This window comes from Vigna unguiculata, chromosome 3, assembly GCF_037176805.1.
Source record: "Vigna unguiculata cultivar grain cowpea cultivar isolate G323 ecotype 2 chromosome 3, ASM3717680v1, whole genome shotgun sequence".
Lineage (NCBI taxonomy): Eukaryota > Viridiplantae > Streptophyta > Magnoliopsida > Fabales > Fabaceae > Vigna > Vigna unguiculata.
In genome coordinates, this window is record NC_140794.1 from 67,863,324 (window position 1) to 67,873,932 (window position 10,609).

Here is a 10,609-nt window from a genome sequence, read left to right on the forward strand (position 1 = left end):
TTCATACCTGTCACCTCTGCTGTGTTTCTTGTCCAATCACTGGAATGATCAGACCTTAATGTTCCCTCATGAAATATCAGAACACAACTCAGTGAAGTGGTCACGAGCCTCACAAAGAAAATAGATGAAAAAAATGGTAGTGTTTTGCAAATTTGTGAAAAATTATAAAAGAGTAGGTCTGGTCACAAACATTTATACCCCATCTATGTTATTAAAGGTTTCTTACTGTAATCGAAATATTAGATGAGTGAAACATTGATGCTTGATTTCAGCATGCATTTTCTAACAAACAAAATTATATATCTTATTAGAATTTGGGTATTGATTTATATTAGAAATTGGGAATTGATTTATTATTATAATGTGTATATTATGAAATTAGGTATTCATTTATTAATAATGCTTTTTTTAGATTGAAACTGAAATTAAAAGAGATGAAAATGGAAGAAAATGAGAGAAAATAGAGTATAAAATAATTTTTTTGAATTGAGAGAAAGTGAGTGAAAAAAAATGGAAAGTTGATAATATATTTGATTGATGTAATAGAGGAACATTAAATTAATTAAAAAATATAATAAATTATAAAAATATCTTTAATTTAATTTTCTTAAAAATAAGCATTAATTAAGATTTAAAATTGATTAATTGAAAAGTAATTAGATTACAAAATTAAAAAAAAAAGTTTTTTATCGATAATATTTCATAAATATACATGGATTTAAAGAATAACTAAATTTTTAATATAATTTTATATAACTAATTTATTTTAATAATATTCATTTTACAAGAAAAAAATTATTGGTATCATATTAAATAAAGTGATTAAAATTATTAAGATCATATTTGTTTAAATCAACACTTAGGCAATGTTTGTTTGATGAGATGAGTTTAGAGGAGAGTGTGAAGATGGAGTTGTGTGGATTTGAAGGAATGAATGTGTGTTCTTTTTAGTAGATTTAGAAGATAAATTTGAAGATAATTTTATGAAAATTAATGAGTGATTTGATTGATATGATAGATTAAAAAAAGTTATAATAGATAAAACTTAAAATTTACCAAACATCATTCATAATAAAAATTTAATAAAATTATAATTAAATAAATTAAAAAAGTTAAAATTTAAGAATATTTTAATTATATAAATTATATATATATATATATATATATATATAAACTAATAATAATATCTACATATATTAACAATATTATAATAATTATTAATTATAATATACTTTAATTAATTAATAATAATAATAATTTTATATATTATTAGTTATTATATATTAATATATTAATCATTATATTTTTAATAATATTTTAAGAATATTATATAAATATTTTAATTATTAATAATTATTATTAAATATATAAGTATGTTATATATTATTTATTATTATAATTTATTATTTATATATATATATATATATGGTTACATAACAAATATATTATAACATATATAATAATAATAATAATAATAAATAATATATATATATATAATAATTATTAGTAATTTTAATATGATAGTAAAATATGAGGAGAAAATGGTAAAAGTTAATCTATTCATGAAATTTTTCGTATGTGGAGAATTGATTTCTGAGATAAGTTTACAAATTTGTCTGTGTAAATCTGCGTTCATCCTCTTAAACGAACATAATTTTAAATTCTAATTGTCTTTTCAAATTAGCTTCAACAATACTATATGCACAAAAGAACATTGTGTTAGGTTGTGTTCTCTTTAAGGAATGAATTTGGAGGAGAGTATGAAGATGAATTTGTGTGGATAAATATTTGTGTTTTTTTTTTGTGAATTTAGAAGGTAAAGTGAGTGGATTTGAAAATAAATTTTGTGAGTAAATGATTTGAGTGATATGAGATAAAATAACAATTTATAATAGATAAAAATTTAAAATTATTAAAATACCCTTATAAATATATGAAGTAATTTTTAAATTAGTCAAAATATTAAAATTTAAAACTATTATTTGATAAATTTTAAAAAATTAATAAAAATTTAAATTATATTAAATTAGTATTGTTATTTTTATAACAATTATATTGTTTAAAATTATTATTAATAATTTATTTTATTATTATTAATTATTATATAGATAAATTTTATTATTTGCTATTATATCTAATTACTATATGTTATTTATTATCATTATACATATAATAAAAAAATATATAATTTTTAATAATATATGTATACATATAAATATTTGAAGAAAAGATTATATATATATATATATATATATATATATATATATATATATATATATTTATATATTATCAATATTCAAAATATGGATAAAAATAAAGCACTTAGAAGATGAGATTAAAACTCTAAAATATTGTTTATCATCTTAAATTTTCGTAATTTATGGGTGATGAATTTTGTACACTATTTCACAAATTCATTCTTTCATTTTCTTTTATGTTATGTTCACTTGAGGGAGAGGATTTGAGAGAAAGGGAGTGAATGTGTTTAAGTGGATTTGAGAGTGAATTATGTGTTTTTTTTTAAGGAATTTAGAGGTGATTATATGTAGATTTGAAAATAAATTTTATAAAATTTTGTGAAAAATTTGATTGATGTGATAAATTAAAAAATATCTTTTAATATAAGTATTGATTAGATTCTTATTTTGCCCTTTATGTAATAAGTAATATAATTTGATATTTGTATGAGTAAATTTATTTTGTTAATATTTTTTAACCACTAAAATTGAAGAAAAAAAAATGATGTGGGATTGAATTCAAGTGATGTGGGATGAGATCCCTTCTCTTAAGCTATGTCTTGGATCCGTTTCAACTTTGCTAGGATAGAATTCTTCACTCACATCATTCCCCACCACATATGATAAAGTTATTCTTGTAAAATTACAAAAATACTATTGTTTACCAGTAAATCTCTTGGTAAGTGAGTAGATTGTGAATTTTCGATATCACGCATGTCCTTGTTCGCATTCACGTGCAAATCCCATAAAATGAACAAGGTGTTCACCCGTCGATCGGTCTCCTCAAATAGTAATTTCTCAAATGTGAATATAACCTTAACCTTAAATCATTGTAAATGAAGGTAAACAAAGTTAACTATTCATCTATTTAAATTTAAAAGACTCCTCGAAAAAAGAACTGGTGCTTTTCTACCTTATTGAGTGATGTATGCTCTCATTAAATACAATTAATTGTTAATAATAAAAATATATTTAATATTTAAATTGATTATATCTAAATACATTATCATACTTCTCTCATCAATTCAACTATGCACGTTTATGTCACATGCAAAAATAAATAAAAAACTATTTTATAGCTTCTGTTATTTTCTTAAACAGTAATTACTTGTAGAAGAAAATGATTGAAGCTGTATGTTTTTGTATTTCTTACTGGAACATTGTTGAAAAGTGAAATATCTCCATGGAAGTGAGAGGAGAAAAGAAAATTCTGTTAAAAGTGAAATTTTGTTAAAAGCAGAACATAAAGAGGGAATTGAAGAGAAGTACAATGATGATAAGTTTGAGGTAGACAACTTAATAAATGAGCTAACGTACTAACAAAATCATAATGAAATATTTATGAATAATAAAATCATCAACTGCAACATCTACTCAACCATCCAAAAACTGCATTTCGCTTCTTTAAAACAAAAAACTTCTACTTTTCTTACCTTCGTGTGTTCGGTATGAAAATTTCATCTTCATCACCATATTAAAACACAAAACAAGTTTAGAAGAGGATTTTTTCTTTTAAGTTAAATATATTTTTTGTTTTAACTTTTGAATTAAAATTGAAAATTTTTAATATTTCAAACTTTAATATATTCAAACTATGACAATGAATGACGATAGTCATTTTAAACCACTTCTGTAAATTTTTTTAAAATATTTTTACGTGTTAAATATTTTAAATTGACGTTTCATACTATTTAAAAAGTTTTACCTTAAATATGAGTTGAAGATATATTTAACACGTAAAAAATAATATTTATTATATTAAAAAAATTATATTTATTCATATAAAGTTAAAAAAAACAAAATTTAAGAAAAAACAATTTTTAATTTTACATGTAAATTTAATATTAAAAATATATTTAAGTTTTTTTAATAATGTATTTTAATAATATATTTTAAACTTTCATCCGCATGGTTTAACAAAATTTTATATTACTTTTCGGGTTTTGTGAAAGAATCAGATATATAAACATCTTAAAACCCTCGTCACATCTTTACTCCACAATAAGTTCTTTCTGTTTTTCCATTACTATGGATTTATGAGATCGAAAAAAATTACTATAAATTACCACTTTAATCTTATGCTAAATTACATGTTTATTTAATAGACTTTAAAATTGGTTATTTTGTTTAGGTGTGGATAAACTTTCTTTTTTAGCTCTTATATTTTTATAAGTACTATTTTAATTGCTTTTGTTACTATACGAGTTTAGATGATAGAATCCATAAAAATAAGAAAATAGTATACATAAACTAAAATATATTAGATACTAAAACATAAACTCTTTTTTTAAAATATAAAACTAAATTAATGAATAGTTTAACCCTTATGTTTATTTGCATGAAAATAGAGACGATGGAAGCAAGGTAACAAAGAAAAACATGAGTTGAGAAGATTGGATATATTAGAAAGTACAAGAGAGAAGAGAATAAAGTTGGTAGGCATCACAAACAAATACATCTTCAACCACTTGGGATAAGAACGGAGTACAAAAAACATGTTTTTTTTTTCTTTTGAAATTTAGAGAAGATTGAGAAGTAAAAGTGAAGTGAAATAGAAGAAGAAAAAAGTTTGAAGTGATTTAGATCCGCAGGTGAAATACAATTTTGTTGTTGTTGAGTTTATGGTAAGCTTTTAATGCCATTGTTCCCCAAAGCTACCACTCTTCCCTTTTCTTCCGCTTTTACCTTCCCACACTTCTCTTTCACACTCAATTTCATAACCTTTTCTCTTTTACTTCTATTTATTATGCTTTTATTTATTTACTCCTAACACTTTTTCCTCTCTTTTTTTCCCATCATAGTGCAATTATTGCTTCCCTAACTTTTCATTAAATCATAACATATAGGAGGGAGACATTTACAAACATTTCCATAATAAATAATAAAAATGAAGTATTTATAATAAGCATGATGCTAAAATAAATAAATATTTGATAAAAAAATAAATTTGTGTAATTAAGTGATAGTAGTAAGTAAGCATTGAGATAAAGAATTGGAATGATGTGATATGAGACACATATAATGTGTTGTTTATTGCAGTGAAGAAATGTCAAAATCACTATAGAACAACAGTGTACTTCTTGGTTTGGAATAACATATAATGCTGGGTTTCACAGTACGTTAATAATTCCTTGCATTATAAAGGAAAGAAAATTTTTCTTCTCTTCTTTGTGTGATCTGTCAGCTGAAGCAACATGTTGAGCCATATTAGTAACATCATCAATGTCAAAAATCATCAATCATTTTTTGTCCTCATGGATCATCATTATCTTAAACTTTCAAAACACACTATGTTTGAGTTGAGGAAAATTTACAAGAATTTAGGGTTCTTAAAATAAAATGTATGAGATGAGGGAGTTGGAATTAAAATTGGTCCAGTTATTTTGTAAGGATGTGGAAGTGGGATGAGAGAAAAAAATGCAGAGATGGGGACACATAGTGACATAAGTGAAAGTAACTTTTGAATGAAAAATAATGTGAATTTGGGAAGACAACATCAGAATCAAATAAAGGGAAATGAAGAGACTCCCAAAATTCTCTATCTTGCTTTTGCTTAAACACATCAAAATTCACACATCTAACCATATATATATATATATATTATAATGAATACATTACATTTATGAATATTTTTCTTATATGATAAAACTTTGTAATGATTTAAAATTGTCACCTAGTTAAAAATTATAATGATTTTAGTAAGAAAATCGATCAAGATGATTTTTTAAATAAAATAAACGATAAAAAATGTACTTTAGTGTATTTTTATTTAAAATGTCATAGTTTTCCATATCAATAACAACAATAAAAGTATATTATTATATTAAAGAAAAGATAAAAAGAAAGGAAAAAAAAAGGCATCAAAATTTTTTTTTCATTGGATTGACTCTTGGTTGGAAGATAATACAATTTTATATTTTATGGAATCTTCTATACACGGGAGAAAGAGAGAAGAAGAGAAAAAAATAAATAATATTACATGTTTAAAGTTGTGGAGAATATTTTAAGGTTTTATTATATTTTAATAACAATGCATTTATACTTATTATAGTACCAAATTTGTGTTTTTAATTTATAAAATCGAACAAATTAGTTGTCCAAAATTAATTAATTGCTTTCAAATTGATTAAAGAAAAACATTGATATCAAATTTAAAATATATTTATTAAAATATAAAAATTAGGATTATTTTTAACTATAGGATGAAAACTAAAACATACCTTAATCTAATTAATATATAAATTTTGTTGGAATTTTATAACAGGAGAATAACAAAAATTTACCAATAATAAGGTTTAAGTTAACAGCACCACACGAATTAAAAAAAAAATCTTAAAATTAGGTGCTTGTGATACCACTCTTAATATTTCTAAGAGAAGATTATTACTAATGAGGTTTGAATTGTCCATATAAAATCTCATAACATCACATCTAACCAAAACTTGAAATCTTAAATTTTGAGACTAAGTACTTATAAGTATTTTCTTTTTCTTACAAGTCATTCAAACTTTTCAAAAGCCTTTGAATTCGTATTTGACTTTTTAATAATTTTTACTCTTAAAATTAAAGAGAAAAAAGAAAAAATATAGATATAATAACTTAACAATAATTTTTTATGTTGGAGATGTTGTATCAAATAAAAAGAAAGTGAAATATAAATGGAATCCTCAGCTTATAATTATATTTTGTAACATTGAGTTAAATATAAATTCTTTTACAAAATCATTCAAAACATATTTTAATAAGTTTATTAGAACTATTATGTTACTTGATAATGTTTCAAATATATATGAACATTTTGACTAATGTTTTATTTTAAAAATCGGGTTAATTGTGTTTAGAACTCTATTCAAATATGTCATAGTTTATGGAGTAGATATTATTAAGGATGTGAGCCTCAACCATTAAAATACATTCTAATTAACAAAGAAAAATACATAATAATTTTTACAATATTTTCCCTTTTCTGTATGAAATTTTAAGATATGTTAATAAGAGGACAATAACATTCATTATATTCAGAAAAAGGTAGAAGTCGTTCAAAATTGCACATTTATTAAAATAAAAGTAAAAACAAATAAATTATATTATACAAAAGCAGACAGATATTATTAAGCTAATTTAATGAAATGAAGTAATGATGAATTTATCTACCTATATTGTTGGAAGTCTCACACTCGATTAGAGATAAGACAATTTCATAATATATATAAGGTATAAATATATATTTGGTACCCAAACTTTATCAGAAAGTTCAATTTGGTACCCGAACTTTAGGAATGTTCAATTTGGTACCCCAATTTTTTAAAGAGATTCAATTTGGTCATCTCCGTTAAGTTGGAGTTAACACCGTGTCCGTACAGTACACGTGTCAAGCCATGAAATTTTTTTTTTTTTTTAATTTTTTTTTCAAAAAAATTATTTTTTTTTCAAAAAATTTAAAAACTGCCACGTGTCAGTTTATCATCGTGCCACGTGGCAGCTTACAATCATGACATGTGGCAGTGTAATAGTTGTTTTCAATTTAGTACCCTAATTTAAATTTTTTGTTCAATTTAGTACCCAAATTTTTTAAAATGATCCAATTTCGTCCTTTCCTATTTGAGACCAAATTAGTAAATAAGATTAATTATAACTTATATAAACATGTTAAAATAATTGTTTTGAATTTATACATCAAATCACTACACCTAAATATTCAAATTATTTTATTTTTTACAAGTGTAAAAAATTTCATGTATAAAAAATTACAAAGGTTAAAATGTAAAAAATAAATTAATTTAAGTATTTAGGTGAAATGATTTGATGTATATATTAGAAAAAGTTATTGTAACATGTATATATAGGTTGTAATTAAGTTTATTTACTAATTTGGTCTCAAATGAAAGATGACGAAATTGGATGATTTTAAAAAATTGAGGTACTAAATTGAACCAAAATTTAAATTGGGGTACTAAATTGAAAACAACTATTACACTGCCATGTGTCATGATTGTAAGTTGCCACGTGGCACGATGATAAACTGACACGTGGCAGTTTTTAAATTTTTTGAAAAAAAAATTAAAAAAAAATTAAAATTTCATGGCTTGACACGTGTCCTGTACGGACACGTGTTAACTTCAACTTAACGGAGAGGACCAAATTGAATCTCTTTAGAAAATTGGGGTACCAAATTGAACATTCCTAAAGTTCGGGTACCAAATTGAACTTTTCAAAAAAGTTTGGGTACCAAATGTGTATTTATACCTATATATAAGTAGTATGCAAATCTCACATTGCAAACTGATTTTGTAGAGTTGAATTAGATTTAAAGTCCACTTCTAACATGGTATGAGAGTGTATCAAAAGTCTCACATCGACTGAAAATCAGACAATTTTATAATATATAAATAGAATACAAACTTTATAATAAAAACCAATTTTGTGAGATTGAGTTAGACTTCTAACTCATTTCATTTCTGACATCCTAAGTATCTAAATAATTTACCATCATGATGCCATACTTCTAACTCATTTCTGACATCCTAAATATCTAAATAATTTACCATCATGGTGCCACTTAGTTGGGTAGAGGTGAATTATTTTTTAACCACCACACTTTTGCAATTCCCCTTCATAAGTTATCACCAACTCATTCCTCTCCTTTTTTCCAATTCTTTTTATTCAGATACAGTGACATCAAAGGACTGCTGTTTCACAATATTCATTGAGAATATTTCTGAAAGACATGAATGTATAGTTGCTGCAGCCAAGGAATACCCAAAATAATCCCAAAATACTGCAGACAGACATAAATGTACAGAACCATCAAAATTCGTTTTTATCAATTGGGTCCCAGTCACATCTAACGTATCCAACATGTAATTTCAGAAACATATTTTACTCACAAAATATTTCATTTGATATAAGAAATAGTAAGTTTCTGAGGATAAAAAGATGGTAACTTGAAAAAGTTGCGTCAACAAATATTTGATTTGATATGATAGCATGCAATGTTTTTTTTCAAGTATGAGGTAGTTTAATATGATTAGCTATCACAATCTTTTTTTCGTGTCCCTTTGTGACTATCATGAATTGAATATGCACCTTTTACACACAAAAATTTTGTGGTCCTTCTTTTTCACTTCCTCAGATGGATTTTCCCACTTTATGAACCTAACTTTTCCAACATTGCTCCATCACCTACAACACTGTCCTTCTTCAAAGAATTATTGAGACATTAGATACCGTTTTTCTGTCTAAACTTTTACAAGCCATTTCATCATTTTCTTCCTTATAACACCCACATAAGAATGTTGACTTTGTGCTCCATCAAGCATCATTCCAACACTTTTACAACATGGATCATCATAATATATTATCAAAAACTTTAATACATAACATAAATAATTCACATACACTGGTGTATTACACAAACTCTCTCAGATATAATAAGAATATGCATATCGTTGTACATATGATAAGATACTCTCCCCAAAGTTCAGTGTTATTTGAATATACACAAAAGAGAAAACTGACAAAATTATACCACATCGAATTCGCTTGCTCAAACACATGGAGATATACATTATTAACACGAAATATCTAAAAAAAATAATTCACTAAGAAAATATACAGTGATGATTCATAAAAAAGAAAGTGTAAACAAAATTATGAGAGTTGAAAGTCCATAGGTGGTGGAGGATTTGATCTTCATGGATGGAATTAAGGAATTATTTTGCTATTGTCCTTATTTTTCCGTGAGACTTAATAATGCAAAATTGATCAGCCAACATAACTTCAAAGTAGGGTGGATGTTTATCTTCTCATAATTATCATCATTCTCATTCATACAGCACCAATAAAGGCAAAAACCCCTTATTTTTATCACTGTCACCATGATGCCCTTGCCTTTGTCTTTTCTCTTTTGGATTTTTCTTCAATTTTCAAACAATTCAACAATTACTTTACAAAACCAATTGACTTGTAGCTTCCTTACCAAAAAAAGATCTTTAATCTTTAACGTACATATAATTCTACTGGTCATTACTGAACAACTCTGCATATCATTACCAGAAAATTTGTCTTAACATTTTTTTCCCATCTCTCATCAAACCCCATTCTCCCTCAAATTCTTATCAATGTACAATTTTTTTACCAAAGAAAAAAAAAATGGAACGGTAGTATACGACATTAACCCAACCGGGTAGTTTATTAAGTTTAGAAGATTGTTTGTCCCTTTGAATCAACACAACATATTAGAAAAAAGAAGGAACTAATTTCTAACGTACTTTTCTATTTGTCCTTTTTCCTTGTGTTAAATATCAAAACAAAGATAAAATATTTTGAAAAAACAATATAAAGTCGTATTTAAAGAAGCAAGCTGATTTTTT